We start from the raw sequence: 19,902 nt of genomic DNA on the forward strand, positions 1-19,902 counted from the left end.
ATGGTTGTAGTCCCAGCTACTTGGGAAGCTGAGGTGGGAGAATCTCTTGAACCTGAGAGTTGGAGGCTGCAGTGAACAAGCTGAGATTGTGCCATTGTACTCCATCCAGGGTGAAAGAGAGATACTCTGTCTCAAGAAAGAGAAAGAAAGAAAGCAGGAAAGAAAGAAAGAAAGAAAGAAAGAAAGAAAGAAAGAAAGAAAGAAAGAAAGAAAGAAAGAAAGAAAGAAGAAAGAAAGAAAGAAAGAAAGAAAGAAAGAAAGAAAGAAAGAAAGAAAGAAAGAAAGAAAGAGAAAGAAAGAAAGAAAGGAAGAAAGAAAGAAAGGAAGAAAGAAAGAAGGAAGGAAGGAAGGAAGGAAAGGAAGGAAGGAAGGAAGGAGAAAGAAATGAAGGAAGGAAGAGAGAAAGAGAGAAAGAGAGAGACGAAGGAAGGAAAGAAGGAAGGAATGAAGGAAGGTAGGAAGCAAATTCTACACTGTACTAAAACAGAAATCTTAGAATGAATCATTGGTTTCTGGCTTGTGTTTATTAATGGCAGTTGCTACTTCATGTTAAAGAAAAGCCCAAAAGGGGATTAATTTGGAATGGGAACAAGAGCTGATGGATTCAACTTCAGACATTTTGACTTACTTGGATATTTTTGTGGAGCAAACAATTGGGGATGTCCAGTAGACAGTTTAACAGATCTGAAGTTTGGAAATGAGCTCTTGGCTGCGTATAGGAGGTAGTTGTGTGTTGGTGGTATTTAAAACCATAGCATAAATTAGAACACCTAGAGCAATAGTACAGTACTAAAAAATGAGAGTGAAAAGAACAAAATGTTTCAGGGATATGTAAGGGAAGAAGAGCCATTAAAGGAGATAAAGAAGGACTTTTCAGAATGAGATGCAGAGAACCAAAGGGATTGATATCACAGAAATCAAAGTAACAATTCCCAGGAGGAGGGTGTGATAATTTGTGTTAATTACTCTAAAGTAATTATGTGTGAGATTGAGAATTGTACAATAATGGATCCAAATACTAAAATTAGTAAGATAAATGTGGGCCACCATGACCCCTGCCTTCATGGATTTTGTGAGTTTTAGAATAGACAAAGCAGTCAGAAAACATTCTATAAATCCATAGCAGACTGCATTAAGTACAGGGGTTCTGACAACAAATAAGGTGTTTTCAAACTTTTGGATTTACTATAAATATGTAATAGTTTAATCTCTCTCTCTCCTAAAATACTCTTTGTTCTAACAGGGTCTGTAAAAGATCATTTGCTTTTTGCTTCTGAAGATTGGTCCGTCTCAGCTACCAGTCTAGCAGAGAAGGAGATGACAAACTGGAGTGTGGTCAAAGAGTCAAAGGTTGTGGGCAAGCCTGTGGCCCAAGTCAGCAGGGGTTTCGGAGGAAGCTCAACAAAAGAATTTGGAACAGTTACAAGTATCTGTAGATGGAATCCTGCTGTGGTGCTGGTAGTGATAGTGGTAGTGAGGTTCCTCTGCTAACACTGAATGTAAAATTTTATAAAATTTTGCCTATGACAAATTTTACCTTTCTCTGTCTCCACTGAAGCATAGCTTGAGATCTGAGAAGATAGCATGGGTGAAGAATGCCATGATAACTGAGGAATGCAGAGGTTGCTCCTTCCCATTGAATATATTTTACTAAAATTCCCTATAGCCAACAGGTAATCATCACATCTCCACCATGATAGAAACAGAGCACAAAGCTGCCCACTGTTCATTAAGATCCTCTTTATTTGGGAAAAGGAGGGTTCCTTCTAGGAATGAGGAGTAGTACCAAAATCAGAGGTCACCTAGATCAATGATGCCAGCTATGAGGAATGGTACTAGGAAAGCAATTTTCATGATAAGTAGAAAAAATACAGATAGCATGAAGTTTCTGGGGTTCTGACAGTAGGAAAGAAGGTTCTGCTATCCATGGCCCTTGGTGTTTGTAATTTTTTTTTTCCCAAAATGTTGCTCCCTGGAGTGCATACTTAGGAAAATTTGAAAATGCTTGTGTTTTGGCTTTGGAAAAGAATCAAACCAGTTTGGCAAAGATCTATACTCAGGGAGTCATGATGATGGTGCAATGAAAATCATGTTCTCACTTGCTGAAAGCATCACTGAAATGTACATTCTTGTAGAGCAGACCAGAAAAAAGGGGATACTGGAAGGCTTCCCCTTAGTTGTCCCAATTTAGACTGTATACAGGCATTATGATTGCATTAGTAATATGCAAATGCTACAGCCCAAGTGTTCTACATATGTTTCCAGCCCAAATCCTGAAAACAAAAGGGGAGATAAAGGAAAAGCAAGAAGTCAAATTGGAGAGTTTCAATAGTGTCTTACATGCATCCCGACTTTCCATACTTGGGAGTTGAAGGTTATGGACTCTACCAATGAGAAATTCCAGTGATAGTATTTTAATATCCTAGAGACAAAAACAGCCTTAACCCCAGAAGTTACATGTTTTAAAAGATCAAATCACTAGGTGAAGTTTGCAGAGGCCTTCAAATTCATGGAGACATAGAGAAGGATAGACAAAGGAAAAGACAGTTGTGATTTAAGGGCATGCTTAGGAATGGTGGCATGCAATTGGCCACAGAACGCAGCTATGCTCTATTCTGAGTCTGAGTAATACTATGGAGTATGTGCAGCTAGAATCATGCCCATGATAAGCAGAGATATTTTGTCCATTATTCCTGACTTTCTTTTTGGCCTGCTTAGAAGACTTCCACAGTTTAAATATATATAAAGCTGACTATTTCTTCCGGTTATCTGAGAGACCACTTGTTTGAAAGGATGCCTGGCTGGGCACGGTGGCTCACGCCTGTAATCCCAGCACTTTGGGAGGCCGAGACCGGCAGATCACGAGATCAGGAGATCGAGACCATCCTGGCTAACACGGTGAAACCCCGTCTCTACCAAAGATACAAAAAATTAGCAGGGCGTAGTGGTGGGCTCCTGTAGTCCCAGCTACTAGGGAAGCTGAGGCAGGAGAATGGCGTGAACCCGGGAGGCGGAGCTTGCAGTGAGCTGAGATCACGCCACTGCACTCCAGCCTGGGTGGCAGAGTGAGACTCTGTCAAAAAAAAAAAAAAAAAAAAAAAAAAAAAAAAAAAAAAAAAAAAAAAGAAAGAAAAGAGAAGAAAGGATACCTTAAACGTGTCATATAACTATTGGGATCCTTTCCAGTGATTTTGGGGCTCCATAAACACCAAGGAAAATACCAGGTGGGGCAGTGGGTGTGCCTGCTAACTGAGTGACTTTGGCCTGCAGCATTTTTATCTGCTTAGTTCTGCACCTGGGACAATACTCCCTGTTCTCCTGTTGGAAGGTGGGGTTTTCTGCCTATAGTGTAAAACAGCTCTGTCATTTCCCTGGTGCTCTCTGGCATCCTGGAAGCAGATGTGGTCTAGAAGAACAGATTCTTATCTGGCCTTATAGCTGGGCATAAACCTGACAAGCTGTCAATTCTGAGATGGAAGCATACATAGTCTCAAACAGAAAGGCTTAGATGACGTTCTTGAGAATCCAAATAGGATACCAAAATCAAGTGTGCAGAGGTAAAAGGAGAGTTGGATATAAATTCTGTTTAGTTCCTAGGCAACTCCAATGAGAGATGGCAAATTTGTCCTTACTGTTTCTTTGTTTAAAGCTTCCGGATGAAGTGCAAGTGATGAGAAGCTGGAGCTGTAGCAACTCATTCGTATCAGTTATTTTCAAATACACTGGTTCCTTAGTATCTGTGGGGAATTCGTTCCAGGAGCCCTGCACACACTAAAATCCTCAGAGGCTCCAGTCCCTTTTATAAGATGGTGTAGTATTTGCATATAACCTATGCACATCCTCCTGTACACTTTAAATTATCTCTTGATCATTTGTCATGCCTAATATAATGTAAATGCTATGTAAACAGTTGTTATACTGTGTTGTTTCTTAATTTGTATTATTTCAATTGTTGCATTGTTATTTTTTATTGCTTTTATTTTTGAATATTTTTGATTTGCAATTTGTTGAATACACATATGTGGAACTGGAAGGTAGGGAGGGGTGACTGTATGCAGCAGTATTCATGTTTTAGAGTCAAAATGTGTGTGTTTATTCAGCTATCTTTCATTCAAGTATAGATATTCACATTAGTTGTTAAAAGTAACTACTGCACTAAATGACCAGATTGTTCCATTTAAACTGTTAAACATTGAATCGAGTGTTGGTACCTATGCCAAACCAGTGATATTGCTAACTGAGGTAGCAATTAGGACTCTTGAAATGCTCTTCTCAGATTTAACAAGAAAAGGGAAGCATACAAAGCACAAACAGATAAAGCGAATTGGTCAGCTCATCAATGTCCCACTTCTAAAAATTGTGGAAATCCTACTTAGAAAACCCAGCTTCTATGCTACTATAGCTGAAATTAAGACTGATGACACACCTGGAATTTGGGGGTCTTCTAAAGAATATGCAAAACTTAATTATGCAGGTACAGATTTTTTATAACAATTTATAATATAAATTATTTGTATCTTATGATTAAAGTTCTATTTCACAATATCATTCTTGTGTTAGACTTTTTACTTAAAATGAATGATGGTCCAATAATACTCCAAGGGTTGTCAAATTGAATAGGTCAGAGTTAGACTTTCTAATATAGTACTGAGGTCTCTATGTCAATGAATTGAAACTAGCAAGAGTAACAAAATTAATGTTACTAAAAGCTAGTGAAATATAGTTTTTTCCCTCCCTTTTAAAGTGGATTCTTAACACCATGAAATACTATGCAGCCATAAAAATATGAGATCATGTCCTATACATGGATATAGATGCAGCTCGAGGCCATTATTCTTATCAAATTAGTGCAGGAACAGAAAACCAAATACCACATGTTCTTGCTTTTAAGTGGGAGCTAAACGATGAGAACACATGAACACAAAGGGGAGCAGCACACACTGGGAGTTTTCAGAAGGTGGAGGGTGGGTAGAGGGAGAAGATTGGGAAAAATAACTAATGGGTACTAGGCTTAATAACTGATCATAAAATAATCTGTATAACAAACCTCCATGACACAAATTTACCTATGTAACAAACCTGCACTTGTATCCCTGAATATAAAATAAAAGCTAAAACTAACTCTTAACAAAACTTTTTTTCAACTATTCTTAGTAGGGAAAGTGAATTTATATAAAATAATATTTCCCATTTTCCCCAAATATCATGAATTGTTTTATAAAATAAGTTAAATTATGCTTATCTTTTAAGATATACTGGAGAATATTCTTACTATTTACAGACCATCAACAAGTATCTTACACAAATTGATGTTTTTTAAACAGAAAACCTATGAGCTAATCATACAAAATAATTACAGTTTTACAAGCAGTAAGATCGTTAAAGGGGTTTGTTGATAATGAACAAACTTTTTAGAATTGTTGTAATATTTTGGTGTTTTGCTGGAAAGAAACACCTTAGTAAACTTGTTTCATGTTAGGAAGATAGGTATTTAAATTTGTCAACATCTGACTTTTTTTTTTTTCATTCAGACATCTGCTGCCTTTTAATGTTCTTGACCTTCAGCTAAAAAAGGATAAGATGGAAAAAAATGAGGATTATTTCATTCTCTGTATCTTGTGTCTGAAAGTGAATAAGAGGAGAGATAATAGTTTAATAGGCAACCATGAGCAGAAAAATAAAATATTGTGACACAGAAATGAAAGATAATTAAAATCATTTTTGTTAGCGGCCCACTATGATTGGAAATAGCATCCAAGTGCATATAAGCAAAAATTTTTATTTGCATTCACAAATCAAGTTTGCTTCTAATACTTTCTAATTGGATACTATAGGCCAAAAGTAGTTATTCAAATGAAGTTTTGTGACAGAAAAATAGTAGTTTTAATGTCCATTTGATATTTTCTAAAATAAAAATGATTATTTAGAAAATAATAAATCAAATAAATGCTATTACTTTAAAAATTCAGATAGTATGGATGTACAGTGAAAATACAATATTATCAATAATCCAGGGTTTATCCTACCACTATTTACATTTTGGATTCTTTTAGGAATCTCTCCGTGTCAAAATACATAGCCATTCTTATTATAAAATAGGATCACACTGTATCTACTATTTCATAATTTTATTTTTAACCTAATGATATCTTATATATAACTTTGTCAATGAACAATTCTACATTATCTAACCAAACAAAAAGCTCATTGATAACTTTATATAGCCACAAGTTCCAGCTTCCTATTATGATTTACACAAACCTCTGCCTAGCTCTCCGGCAACATTCAGCCTTTCTAAACAACTTAAAGGTTTTATGTCTCTGAGCCTTTGCATTTGCTAGTGCTTATATCTGGAATGCTCTTTCCTACCCCTTTTTCACTTGGAAATCATTGAGCTTCATATATGTTTTCATTTCCACAGCACAGCATATAATGCCTATTAAGTGTACGTTACATGAGTAAGTGAATGAATGAAATTTAATTATAAGAAAATTAGGGTAAATTTTGCAATTTTTTGGTAAATTAGAGATCCAAGCAGGTAGTAATTTATAGACGGGGAAGATAGAGGCCACTAAGAGGATATGCAGCCTGTCTAGAGAACCAGGTGGACATAGTTTCACTGTAGCTGTTACTCATTTGAAGGCTATAATGTACTCTGAAGTAATTTTGAAGAATTTAACATGGGAGACAAAGCCAAAGAAAATATTTCACTTAATGATTCCGTCAGCCAAATAATGAGAATGAGATTCTCAGTTTGCAGAAAGGCCAGTGTGGCTAGAACACAAAGAACAATGGGTTGAGTGTCAGGAAATGAGGTCAGAAAGATTGAGTAGACTATCATACAGGATTTTTTTAGGCTGCTGTAAGATCTTTGAAATGATTGGAGAGTAAGCTTCTGGAAGGCAAGGGTCATGTCTAATCTGCCCATGTGAATCCTTTATTGTCTATTACCAGTGCCTGATACAAAAAGATATTCAATGTGTTCTTGTCTTATAAATGAATGACAGTTACCTCCCCTAAGAGAGTTCTTTTTTTTTTTTCCTGGTTAGAGGCAGGTTAGTAAAAATATATAATGTAATATGTTTTAGGTTGTAGGGCAAGTATTATTATTATTACAGTTTTACTAGAAAAGAGACTGATGCCCAGAAGAGTTTTACTAGTCTAGTAGTCTTAAACTTTTAGAAGCAGATTTTTTCTCTTGAAACAAACTTTGCCTAAAAATAAATGTACAAAATATATCAAATGGAAATGCCTTTAAGGAAAAATGATGGAATTGACATTTCGTCTCACTTTTTTTCTCTGATGTCATCCTAGATAAATTGCCAAAGATTTTAGGTGGTGCTATACCATGATGTTATATCGTTTGGTATAAAGAATCACAAAGTGGTCTCTTGGCAAAGAGCTGTCATTAGGATGTGGGTTGTTCTTGAGAAGTGAATTTGTACACATATGTTCATTAGATGGACTGAAGACCTGGGCAAGAACAAGGAGATGTGACTAAACATATTATTAGGAACAAAAGGAATTTCTATCTCTGAGTTTCCACATATAATTTTTTGCATGTCCAAGGCTCTCAAGTTCATCCCTTCTATGGTAGTGCCACAGACAGATTATTGTAACCCAATGTGGTCAAGTTCTCCTGTTATGGCTACTTCTGCCATCTCTGCTTTGTTATCTTGTGGATTTTCTAGGCTCTGATACTTGTACCTGGTGGTTGTATCTTGACATTGTTACTGGGGATTTAACCTTGTTACTGCTACTCATGTTGATGGCCCTGTCCATGACTTCTTATTTGTCACTGACTGTGTTACTAGAGATGTTATGTTCTTGTAGAAAGAGTAAGAGTATCTTTCCACCAAAATTTAAAACCTTACTAGGCTCCCTAAAGAATGTGGAGAGACTTTCTTCCAGTTTGCTATATCATCTAAGTACATAAATTCTTTTATTGGGCTCTTGTAAAAAGTGGCTTTGCTACCTTCATTTATTACAGGAATATCTCTTTAGGAAGTTAGGAAAAAAAGTCCCTGGACTAAACATTTGCATAATACAATGTACTATCAACCCAATGTGATCTTCCCAGACAGCAATAAACTCCTGAGGTGTTTTGTTTATCTTATTCTCCTTTCAGTTCTACAGTTAAAATTCCAGTGTACTATGGTCCAACTTTTAGTGCCAAAATTTTCATAATTACTTCCTCCCCTCCCCAAGAAGTCCCATCGAATCCTCCTGTAGAAAGAAAGAAGCTTCAATGGCCTAATTTTGTGTGTTATTGTTCTGAGGATGAGTATTCTGATTATGCCCCCAGTCTGGTATTCTCATTTCATGAAATGGATTTCATATAACCTCAAATGAAATGTAAAAGTTATGGAATACTTAATCATGACCTCTGTGACTATTCGGCAAATGTCTCTTAGAAATCATGTAACGCTGATTTTTTTAAAGATTCTTCTTTACAGTGTGTTGACAAAACCCATAAAGAATATATAAATAAAATGGGAATGTGACTAGGGAAAGGGGAGAATGGTTTTCAGTAGCAAGCAAGAACTAAGTCTTCCTTCCTGTAGATAGCAATAAAATAATCTTGATCTGTTATTTTATTTGATACCCAGGCAGGCATTGAGTTCAAAAGTCACCAAACTTGATTACATTATTAAATACCCAGTTAAAGCCACAAATGATTATTATTATAAATTGTCATGAAAACACAGTACTGCTATATGATATTATCATTTTTTTAAGAGAATGACTAATATAGATGGAACAGCTGGTGACCCAATAGACTAAGTCTCTGTCGATGGTTGCTGTGCCTGCAAGAAAGCAAGCAAGTGACCAAAGGAGCATATCTTTTATTCCTTTAATGGAATAGTAATCCTTGAGGAAAATAAGTACTAGATTGGCAGGCTAAGGTTAGGTGTACAACATAGAATGCACAACTTTTGTGGGGAAGAGCCACTGGGTCCTATCTATAGGATGGTGCACCTAGAAAGAAGATCAAATTTGATTTATCTGCCCAATGTTAGCATGGTTGGGAGTCCACTCTTCCTCAGGTTTAATTTGTCTAAAAATTAAACAGTAACAAAGACTGGGGAAACTTTTTGGGACAAACTTTCAAAGTCAGCAGCATATTGATTATGGCTGGTTCACTGTAAAATTGGCCATTTAATTTTCTTTCCTTGTCTTGTACAATGCCTTCCCATTCCTCAATTTACACCATCCACTTAAAAAGAATTCTGGATTTTAGGAAAAACAACCACTCCAGCTTTGTGACCTGAGCACTTCATTTAACCCGTTGAGCTTCAGTAACTTCACTAATAATATGTATTCACCAGTAAAATGTAGTGTGTAAATGAGGGCTGCCTGGACTGCCCGAGAAGGAAATGACATAATTTACACCCCCTAGGTAGGAACTCAATCCTGTTTACTTCTGTATTTCAGTGCTCAAGAGACCTGAAAAAGAGGAAGAAGGAAGTGGGTATTTTCAGATATTAGACTATTGACCTAGTTAATCATCTTATGAATAAAAATATATTTGTGCATTCTACATCCTGGAGTTGAATCAAACAGAAATCTTGTCTTGTGCATTCCAATTCACATTCAAAGAAGACATAAGGACAGAGTAAGAAAAATGCTTGTGTCCAGTTATCAAAGATACAAATGGAATTTTTTTATTGTACTTTAAGTTCTAGGTTACATGTGCACAACGTGCAAGTTTGTTACATATGTATACATGTGCCATGTTGGTGTGCTGCATCCATTAACTTGTCATTTACATTAGGAATATCTCCTAATGCTATCCCTCCACCCAAGCCCCTCCCTACAATAGACCCCGGTGTGTGATGTTCCCCTTCCTGTGTCCAAGTGATCTCATTGTTCAGTTCCCACCTATGAGTGAGAACATGCGGTGTTTGGTTTTCTGTTCTTGTGATAGTTTGCTGAGAAGGATGGTTTCCAGCTGCATCCATGTCCCTACAAAGGACACGAACTTATACCTTTTTTATGGCTGCATAATATTCCATGGTGTATATGTGCCACATTTTCTTAATCTGGCCTGTCACTGATGGACATTAGGTTGATTCCAAGTCTTTGCTATGGTGAATAGTGCTGCAATAAACATACATGTTCATGTGTCTTATAGCAGCATGATTTATAATGTTTTGGGTATATACCCAGTAATGGAATGGCTGGATCAAATGGTATTTCTAGTTCTAGATCCTTGAGGAATCATCACACTGTTTTCCACAATGGTTGAACTAGTTTACAATCCCACCAACAGTGTAAAAGTGTTCCTATTTTTCCACATCCTCTCCAGCACCTGCTGTTTCCTGACTTTTTAATGATTGCAATTCTAATTGGTGTGAGATGGTATCTCATTTTGGTTTTGATTTGCATTTCTTTGATGGCCAGTGATGATGAGCATTTTTTCATGTCTGTTGGCTGTATGAATGTCTTCTTTTCAGAAGTATCTGTTCATATCCTTTGCCCACTTTTTGATGGGGTTGTTTGTTTTCTTCTTGTAAATTGATTGAGTTCTTTATAGGTTCTGGATAATAGCTCTTCGTCAGGTGAGTAGATTGCAAAAATTTTCTCCCATTCTGTAGGTTTCCTGATCACTCTGATGGTACTTTCTTTTGCTGTGCAGAAGTTCTTTAATTTAATTAGATCCCATTTGTCAATTTTGGCTTTTGTTGCTGTTGCTTTTGGTGCTCAAACTAGAACTCAGGGCTAAGAAACTCAATCAAAACTGCTCAACTACATGGAAACTGAACAACCTGCTCCTGAATGACTACTGGATACATAATGAAATGAAGGCAGAAATAAAGACGTTCTTTGAAACCAATGAGAACAAAGATACATCATACCAGAATCTCTGGGACACGTTTAAAGCAGTGTGTAGAGGGAAATTTATAGCACTAAATGCCCACAAGAGAAAGCTGGAAAGATCTAAAATTGACACCCTAACATCACAATTAACAGAACTAGAGAAGCAAGAGCAAACACATTCAAAAGCTAGCAGAAGACAAGAAATAACTAAGATCAGAGCAGAACTGAAGAAGAAAGAGACACAAAAAACATTCCAAAAAAATCAATGATTCCAGCAGTTGGGTTTTTGAAAAGATCAACAAAATTGATAGATCACTAGCAAGACTAATAAAGAAGAAAAGAGAGAAGAATCAAATAGATGTAATAAAAATGATAAGGGGGTATCACTACCGACCCCACAGATATACAACCTACCATCAGAGAATACTACAAACACCGCCATGCAAACAAACTAGAAAACCTGGAAGAAATGGATAAGTTCCTGGACACTTACACTCTCCCAAGACTAAACCAGGAAGAAGTTGAATCACTGAATACACCAATAGCAGGCTCTGAAATTTAGGCAATAATTAATAGCCTACCAACCAAAAAATGTCCAGGACCAGATGGATTCACAGCTGAAATCTACCAGAGGTACAAGGAGGAGCTGGTACCATTCCTTCTGAAACTATTCCAATCAATAGAAAAGGAGGGAATCCTACCTCACTCATTTTATGAGGCCGACATCATCCTGATACCAAAGCCTGGCAGAGATACAACAAAAAAAGAGAATTTTAGACCAATATCCTAGATGAACATCGATGCAAAAATCCTCAATAAAATACTGGCAAACCGAATCCAGCAACACATCAAAAAGCTTATCCACCACAATCAAGTGGGCTTCATCCCTGGGATACAAGGCTGGTTCAACATATGCAAATCAATAACCGTAATCCAGCATATAAACAGAACCAAAGGCAAAAACCACATGATTATCTCAATAGATGCAGAAAAGGCCTCTGACAAAATTCAACAGCCCTTCATGCTTTTAGTGTTTTAGACATGCAGTCCTTGCCCATGCCTATGTCCTGAATGGTATTACCTAGGTTTTCTTCTAGGGTTTTTATGATTTTAGGTCTAACATTTAAGTCTCTAATTCATGTTGAATTAATTTTCGTATAAGGACTAAGGAAAGGATCCAGTTTCAGCCTTCTACTTATGGCTAGCCAATTTTCCCAGCATCATTTATTAAATAGGGAATCCTTTCCCCATTTCTTGTTTTTGCCAGGTTTTTCAAACAATAGATGGCTGTAGATGTGTGGTATTATTTCTGAGGGCTCTGTTCTGTTCCATTGGTCTATATCTCTGTTTTGGTACCAGTCCCATGCTCTTTTGGTTTCTGTAGCCTTGTAGTATAGTTTGAAGTCAGGTAGCGTGATGCCTCCAGCTTTGTTCTTTTGGCTTAGAATTGTCTTGTTAATGTGGACTCTTTTTTGGTTCCATATGAACTTTAAAGCAGTTTTTTCCAAATCTGTGAAGAAAGTCATTGGTAGCTTAATGGGGATGGCATGGAATCTGTAAATTACCTTGGGCAGTATGGCCATTTTCACAATATTGATTCTTCCTATCCATGAGCATGGTATGTTCTTCCATTTGTTTGTGTCCTCTTTTATTTCACTGAGCAGTGGTTTGTAGTTTTCCTTGAAGAGGTCCTTTACATCCCCTGTAAGTTGGATTCCTATGTATTTTATTCTCTTTGAAGCAATTGTGAATGGGAATTAATTCATGATTTGGCTCTCTGTCTGTTACTGGTGTTTAAGAATGCTTCTGATTTTTGCAAATTGATTTTGCATCCTGAGACTTTGCTGAAGTTGCTTATCAGCTTAAGGAGACTTTGGGCTGAGGCAATGGGGTTTTCTAAATACACAATCTTGTCATCTGCAAACAGGGACAATTTGATCTCTTCTTTTCCTAACTGAGTACCCTTGATTTCTTTCTCTTGCCTGATTGCGCTAGCCAGAACTTCCAACACTATGTTGAATAAGAATGGTGAGAGAGGGCATCCCTGTCTTGTGCCAGTTTTCAAAAGAAATGCTTCCAGTTTTTGCCCATTCAGTATGATATTGGCTGTGGGTTTGTCATAAATAGCTCTTATTATTTTGAGATACATTCCATCAATACCGAATTTATTGAGAATTTTTAGCATGTAGCGTTGTTGAATTTTGTCAAAGGCCTTTTCTGCATCTTTTGAGATAATCGTGTGGTTTTTGTCTTTGGGTCTGTTTATATGCTGGATTATGTTTATTGACTTGCATATGTTGAGCCAGCTTTACATCCCAGGGATGAAGCCCACTTGATCATGGTGGATAAGTTTTTTGACGTGCTGCTGGATTTGGGTTGCCAGTATTTTATTGAGGATTTTTGCATTGATGTTCATCAGGGATATTGGTCCAAAATTCTCTCTCTCTCTCTTTTTTTTTTTTTTTGGTTGTGTCTCTGCCAGGCTTTGGTATCAGGATGATGTTTTTCATTGGTAAGCTATTAATTATTGCCTCAATTTCAGAGCCTGCTATTGGTCTATTCAGGGATTCAGCTTCTTCCTGGTTTAATCTTGGTAGAGTGTAAGTGTCCAGGAAATTATCCATTTCTTCTAGGTTTTCTAGTTTATTTGCATAGAGGTATTTATAATATTCTCTGATGGTAGATTGTTTTTCTGTGGGGTCGGCGGTGATATCCCCTTTATCATTTTTTTATTGCATCTATTTGATTCTTCTCTCTTTTCTTCTTTATTAGTCTTGCTAGTGGTCTGTCAATTTTGTTGATCTTTTGAAAAAATCAGCTCTGAGATTCATTGATTTTTTGGAGGGTTTTTTTGGTGTCTCTATCTCCTTCAGTTCTGATCTGATCTTAGTTATTTCTTGCCTTCTGCTAGCTTTGGAATGTGGTTGCTTTTGCTTCTCTAGTTCTTTTAATTGTGATGTCAGGGTGTCAATTTTAGATCTTTCCATCTTTCTCTTGTGGGCATTTAGTGCTATAAATTTCCCTCTACACACTGCTTTAAATGTGTCCCAGAGATTCTGGTATGTTGTATCTTTGTTCTCATTGGTTTCAAAGAACATCTTTATTTCTGCCTTCATTTCGTTTTGTACCCAGTAGTCATTCAGGAGCAGATTGTTCAGTTTCCATGTAGTTGAGCAGTTTTGATTGAGTTTCTTAGTCCTGAATTCTAGTTTAATTGCACTGTGGTCTGAGAGACAGTTTGTTATAATTTCTGTTCTTGTACATTTGCTGAGGAGTGCTTTACTTCCAACTATGTGGTCAATTTTGGAATAAGTGCAATGTGGCACTAAGAAGAATGTATATTCTGTTGATTTGGGGTGGAGAGTTCTGTAGATGTCTATTAGATCAGCTTGGTGCAGAATTGAGTTCAATTCGTGGATATCCTTGTTAACTTTCTGTCTCGTTGATCTGTCTAATGTTGACAGTGGGGTGTTGAAGTCTCCCATTATTATTGTATGGGAGTCTAAGTCTCTTTGTAAGTCTTTAAGGACTTGCTTTATGAATCTGGGTGCTCCTGTATTGGGTGCATATATATTTAGGATAGTTAGCTCTTCCTGTTGAATTGATCTCTTTACCATTATGTAATGGCTTTCTTTGTCTCTTTTGATCTTTGATGGTTTAAAGTCTGTTTTATCAGAGACTAGGATTGCAACTCTTCCTTTTTTTGTTTTCCATTTGCTTTTAGATCTTCCTCTATCCCTTTATTTTGAACCTATGTGTGTCTCTGCATGTGAGATGGGTCTCCTGAATACAGCAAACTGATGGGTCTTGATTCTTTATCCCATTTGCCAGCTGTGTCTTTTAATTGGACCATTTAGTCAATTTACAGTTAAGGTTAATATTGTTATATGTGAACTTGATCCTGTCATTATGGTATTAGCTGGTTATTTTGCTTGCTAGTTGATGCAGTTTCTTCCTAACATCGATGGTCTTTACATTTTGGCATGTTTTTGCAATGGCTGGTTCCTGTTGTTCCTTTCCACGTTGAGTGCTTCCTTCAGGGTCTCTTGTAAGGCAGGCCTAGTGGTGACAAAATCTCTAAGCATTTGCTTGTCTGTAAAGGATTTTATTTCTCCTTCACTCATGAAAGTTAGTTTTGCTGGATATGAAATTCTGGTTTTAAAATTCTTTTCTTTAAGATTGTTGAATATCGGTTCCCACACTCTTTTGGCTTGTAGAGTTTCTGCCGAGAGATCTGCTGTTAGTCTGATGGGCTTCCCTTTGTGGGTAACCCGACCTTTCTCTCTGGCTGCCCTTAAGATTTTTTCCTTCATTTCAACTTTGGTGAATCTGGCAATTTTGTGTCTTGGAGTTGCTCTTCTCAAGAATTATCTTTGTGGTATTCTCTGTATTTCCTGAATTTGAATGTTGTCCTGCCTTACTAGATTGGGGAAGTTCTCCTGAATGATATCCTGCAGAGTGCTTTCCACCTTGGTTCCATTTTCCCTGTTACTTTCAGGCACCCCAATCAGATGTAGATTTGGTCTTTTCAAATCTAGAGACTCCTGACGTCAGGAGTTCAAGACCAGCTTGACCGATACGGTGAAACTCCATCTCTACTAAAAATACAAAAGTTAGACAGACATCGTGGCATGTGCCTGTAGTCCCAGCTACTCAGGAGGCTGAGACAGAAGAATTGCTCAAACCTGGGAGGTGTAGGTTGCAGTGAGCCGAGATTGTGCAACTGCACTCCAGCCTGGTTGACAGAGTGAGACTCTGTCTCAAAATTAAAAAAAAAAAAAAAAAAAAAAGAAGAAGAAAAAAAATAAACAACAACAAAAAACTTTTACACACATTTCTGTAGCAATATTATTCATAATGACCAAAATTAGATACAATCAAAATTACCATCAACAGATGAATTGATAAATACATTATGGTATATGCATATAGTAGAATCGTATTTAATCATAAGAAAGAATGAAGTGCTAATCCATTTTAAGTGAAAAATTCTGGACACAAAAGACCACATAATGCATTATTCCACTTATGTGAAAAGTCCAGAATAGTCTAATTCACAGACTCAAAGTCTGTTAGAGACTGTGAGGGTCTGAGGTGAGGGTGGGTTGGGAAGAAACTGCTGAATATTACATAGTTTCTTTTGGGGATAATGAAAATATACTGGAATTAGATAGTAATAATTGTGTATAGCTTTGTGAATATAAACTACTGAATTGCACATCTTAAAAGAGTGAATTTTATGGGATGTGAATTATTTTTCACCTAAAAATTGTATGAAATGAAATGATGAATATATATTAAGGCATTTAGTGGAAAAGCGGGTCACATGCATTGTCAGATGGTGAATTTTAGTAGAAAGTGGGAAACTATGAGAAATTAATTAATGTGCTAAAAACAAAACAACAAAATTCCATGATATTATAGATTCATTCTTTCAGTAGCCTTACCATCAAATAAGACACAGCTGAAGAAATAATCAGTCAACTTTCTGGTCAATGGGAATTATCTAAAACGAAACAGAAAGGTAATTTTCTTTCTTGTCCTCTCATTTATTTCTTTATGCAGAAAACCATAAAGACTCCACAGAAAAACTGTTAGTGCTAATAGACAAATTCAGTAATGTTTCCGGATAAAAAATCAATAGCAATAATCAGAATCTTTTCTATATACCAATAGTGAACTATCTGAAAAGGCAATTATGAAAACAATCCCATTTACAATAGGATAAAAAAATACTTAGGAATAAAGATAACCAAGGAGGTAAAATACCTGTACACTGAATACTACAAAACGTTGAAAAAAGAAATTAAAGGAGACCCAAACAAAGAAAAGACATCCAATGTTTGTGGATGGAAAGACTTCATATTTTGAAATGTCCATACTACCCAAAGTGATCCACAGATTCAACGCTATCCCCATTATAATCTCAATGTCATTTTTTAAAGCAATAGTAAAAAAAAAATCCTAAGATGTGTATAGAGCAACAACAACCAAAAGACTGAGAATAGCCAAAGTGAACCAGAAAAAAGAGAACGCAGCTGGAGTCTTCGTATTTCCTCCTTTCACATTTTATTACAAAGCTACTGTAATTACAAAACAATATTAGTCTGACCTAAAGACAGATGTATAGACCAATGGAACAGAAGAGAGAGCACAGAAATAAATCCATATGTATATGGTTAATTGGTCTTTGACAAGAGTGCCAAAAATACCCAAGAGGGAAAGAGTAGTTTCTTCATTAAATGTTGATGAGAAAACTGGATATTCACATGCAAAAAAAAAAAAAAAAAGAAAGAAATTGAACTTTTACTTTACATCATACACAACAATCAACTCAAAATAAAGACATAAAACTTGAAGCTGTACAACTTCTAGAAGTAAACATAGGCAAAAATTCTCTTCATATTGATCTTAGCAATGATGTCTTGAATGTAACATAAACACCACACAAAACAAAAACAAAAATATGTAAGTGGGGCTACACCAAACTAAAAAGCTTTTGCACAGCAAAATAAATAATTTACAGGGTGAAAAGGCAACTTAAATAATTAGAGAGAATATTTTCCAATCATATATCTGTTAAGGAGTTCATTTCCAAAATTTATTAGAAATCCTACAACTCAACAGCATACAGACATACATGCGCACGCGCACACACACACACACACACACACACACACAACTCGATTAAAGATAGGGAAATGATTTGAACAGACATTTCTCCAAGGCAGTTATACAAATACTTAACAGATATATAAAAACATGATCAACATCTAATTATCACGGAAATGCAAATCAAAACTACAATAAGATAACACTTTACATCTGTCAGGATGACTATCATTTTAAAACAATAACTAGTGTTGATGAGGATGTGAAGAAACTGGAACCCTTGTCCACTGCCGGTGGGAATGGAAAGTGGTGAAGCCAATATGGAAAACAGTATGTAGATTCTTCAAAGAAAATTAAGAATAGAACTACTGTATTATCCAACAATCCCACCACTAGATTTTTACCCAAAGAATTGAAACCAGAATCTCAAAGAAATATTGACACTCCCATGTTTATTGCAACATTATTCACAATAGCCAAAATATGAAACAACCCAAATGTTCATGAACAACATGAACAGATGAATGAATAAAAAATGTGGTATATATATATACAATGGAATATTATTCAGCCTTACAGAAGAAGAAAATCTTGTCATTAGAAACAGCATACATGAACTTCTAAGACGTTATGCTAAGTGAAATAAGCCAGTCACAGAAGGGAACATACGTCATGATTCCACTGATTTGAGGTATTTATAATAGTCAAACTCATAAAAGCAGATAATACAAGAGTGGTTACCAGGGTTTGGAAGGTGGGGGAAATAAGGGGTTCTTGATCAATGGCCACAACATTTCATTTACGCTATATGAATACGTTCCAGAGATCTGCTATACAGCATAGCGCTTGTAGTTAAGAGTGCAGTATTGCATACATCAAAGTTTTTTAAGAGGGTAGATCGTATGTTAACTGTTCTTACTCCAAACAGAACAAAATGAAGTGAAGTAAAGGGACCCAAACACTTTTGGAAGTTGTTGAATGTGTTTATTACCTTAAACATGGTGACGACATCACAGCGTATGCAGTTGTCCAAACTCATAAAATTGTATACATTAAATTTGTGCAATTCTTTGTAAATCAATTATACCTTAATAAATCTGTTAAAAATAAAATGAAACAGAAAGAAAATAATTAATATTTAAAATCTGGGTTTATGTTCACAATTTTTTTGTGCCAAAATTGTAATTTTTAAATAAAATGATGGTTATAATAGATGATAGTTGACCAACTTGACAAAATAGAAAATCTTAGAAGCCTATGTAAGACTCCGTTTTCCTTTTTAAAAGTCCAGATTATTTTAGTTAATCCTCACAACAATCCAATTAGGTAGGTATTTTATTGAAGAGAAGTTTAAGTTTTAAAGAGGTTATGTGACTAACTACAAAAGTTACATAGCTAATAAGTGGTAGATGAGGGTCATGGATACAGATACATGCCAAAGCTTAGGTGCTTTACCACAGCATTGTACTGACTCTTGGCTTTCTTTGACCCACCACCATCAAAGAGAAAAAGTGCCTTATAACTACTGTTAATGATAATATTGTGCAGCAAGTCTCTGGAATTTATTCATAGAGCATAACTGAAATGTTGTAGCAATTGACCAAGAATCCCTTATTTTCCCCACCTTCCAGACCCCAGCAACCCCTATTGTATTCTCTGCTTCTATGAGTTTGACTATTTCCAGGTATCTCGAATCAGTGGAATCATGCACTATTTGCCCCTCTGTGACTGGCTTATTTCACATAGCATAATGCCTTCAAGGTTCATCTATGCTGTTTCTAATGGCAAGATTTCCTTTTTCTATGACACTGAATAATATTCCATTGTATGTATATACCACATTTTCTTTATCCATTCATCTGTTTATGTTGTTCATGAACATTAGCACTGCTTCATATCTTGGCTACTATGAATAATGTTGCAATGAACATGGAAGTATCTCACCATGCTTTTTGCTATAGCCTGGTGGTTTTGGCCACCAGGGAGCTTTTATATTTGTCTCCAATCTTTACTTTTTACTCTCTAAAATATAAGTTATATAAGGTAGGTTTCTTTTCTGTCTTATTCACTACTGAATCATCAGCATCTAGAATACAGCCTGAAAATAAAAGATATTCAATAAATATTTATTGTTGGAATATATGGTGATACTACTTTAGGGTTCACATGATTTCAATCGTAATCAAATAATATAGCTACCTAGCCAGTTTCTACTTACAGCTGATATTTATACTGTCAGCCACTTTGATCCTATAGCCTGGAAACTGGATGTTCCCCAAACTGTGTTTTTTAAGTTTCCAAATTAGAATTCCAGGAATGACTGATCTTGGCAAGTGATTTTTCCACTATAGATGGAGAAAGGTCATGTGGGTGTGTGCCTTGATATCTATTTCCGGTTTGGCCCACTTAATAGAGTCCCTGCAACTATTGAACAAAAATGCTACTCTGTTATTTCTGGAGGGATGGCCC

Source organism: Macaca fascicularis, chromosome X (genome assembly GCF_037993035.2).
Source record: "Macaca fascicularis isolate 582-1 chromosome X, T2T-MFA8v1.1".
NCBI classification, from domain to species: Eukaryota; Metazoa; Chordata; class Mammalia; order Primates; family Cercopithecidae; genus Macaca; species Macaca fascicularis.